At 41.5% G+C, this 1,663-nt stretch overlaps 1 non-coding gene across 3 annotated transcripts in view; it reads right to left on the bottom strand.

Annotated features, from left to right (window-relative positions):
- LOC112071885 (uncharacterized) overlaps window positions 1-1,653 on the bottom strand; it is a 10,596-nt gene extending 8,943 nt beyond the window's left edge. Inside the window, exon 1 of one of the 3 annotated variants that reach the window (XR_011475992.1) lies at window positions 664-1,653. This is a non-coding gene — a transcript (uncharacterized protein). The remainder of the gene's footprint in view (window positions 1-663) is intronic. The other 2 variants (XR_011475993.1, XR_011475994.1) reach the window with 2 other exon arrangements.
- Between the last annotated feature and the right edge of the window lie 10 nt (window positions 1,654-1,663).

Below are 1,663 nucleotides of genomic sequence, written 5' to 3'. Positions count from 1 at the left end.
CCTAGTTCCAGCCAGGTGTGTAACTACAAGAGACATATTCCAGCCAGGTGTTTAATCTACAGAGACATATCTCCAGCCAGGTGTTAATCTACAGAGACAATTTCCAGCCAGGTGTTATCTACAGAGACCAGATTCCAGCCAGGTGTTAATCTACAGAGACACATATTCCAAGCCAGAGTGTTAATCTACAGAGACATATTCCAGCCAGTGTTTAATCTACAGAGACAGAGACATATTACAGCCAGCGTGTTAATCGTACAGAGACAGAGACATATTACCAGCCAGGTGTTAAACTACAGAATGACAGACATCACAGGAATGTGGAGGGTTGTAGAGAGAGAGAGTGAGGGAGCATGGCAGAAGGAAGCGGGAGGACTAGACAGGAGACGATGAAGAAAAGAGATATGGGGTGGGAGATGGTGAGGAAGAGGAGGACAGGAGAAAGGATATGAGGAGGGGGAGGAGAGAGAGGAGGAAGAGAGGAGGTGGTTACCTTGTACAGATGGGAGATGAGGAAGAGGACAGGAGAGAGAGGAGAGGAGGTTACCTTGTACAGATGGGAGGTGAGGAAGAGGACAGGAGAGGAGGTGGTTACCTTGTACAGATGGGAGATGAGGAAGAGGACAGGAGAGAGAGAGGAGAGGAGAGGAGGTTGTTACCTACCTTGTTCTCTGTGCTCTTTGTCTCCAGAATGAGACACTCCAACTCCTTGGCCTTCATCAAGACAAAACAAAACTTTATTAACACCATCTCAGACAGTGACAGTGCGAGGAAGGCTGTGATTGGTACACTATTGGGTAACATCTTACTGACAACTGGCAGCTATAACGCTTTATAAACTTATTATAAGCATGTATTAGCCTTTATAATGTCTTACAATATAAGGGTTATAACATGTGATGTCTATCATCATTTCACAAATTAAAGTGTTGTAGACTACTAAAGGACGAATGCCCTACTGAAGGCTGTACATGGCAGTGGTGTAAAGTACTTAAGTAAAAATACTTTACAGTCATTTTTTTGGGGTTTCTGAAATTTATTTTACTATTCATATGTTTGACAACTTTTACTTCACTACATTCCTAAAGAAAAGTAGGCACTTTTTACTCCGTACATTTTCCCCTGACACCCAAAAGTACTCGTTACATTTTGAATGCTTAGCAGGACAGGAAAATTGCCTAATTCGTACACTTATCAAGAGAACATCCCTGGTCCTCCCTACTGCCTCAGATCTGGCAGACACTAAACACAAATGCTACGTTTGTAAATTATGTCTGAGTGTTGGGGCGTGCCCCTGGCTATCCGTAAATTTAAAAAACAAGAAAATGGTTCCGTCTGGTTTGCTTCATATAAAGGAATTTTACATTATTTATACTTTTACTTTTGATACTTAAGTATATTTAAAACCAAATACTTTTAGACTTTTACTCAAGTAGTATTTTGCTGGGTGACTCACTTTTACTTGAGTGATTTTATATTAAAGTAGCTTTACTTTTACTCAAGTATGATATTTGGGTTATTTTTCCACCACTGGTAAATGGTAAACTGATTGATTTGAAAGAGATTGTGGGCCCCTTATCTGTGTAACTCACGTCTGTGGGGCCCCTTATCTGTGTAACTCACGTCTGTGGGGCCCCTTATCTGTGTAACTCACGTCTGTGGG

The sequence above is a fragment of the Salvelinus sp. IW2-2015 genome, unplaced genomic scaffold (genome assembly GCF_002910315.2).
Source record: "Salvelinus sp. IW2-2015 unplaced genomic scaffold, ASM291031v2 Un_scaffold1757, whole genome shotgun sequence".
Taxonomy (NCBI): Eukaryota; Metazoa; Chordata; class Actinopteri; order Salmoniformes; family Salmonidae; genus Salvelinus; species Salvelinus sp. IW2-2015.
Note: the sequence above shows the minus strand (reverse complement) of the source record. Positions and strands in the feature narration are given on the sequence as shown.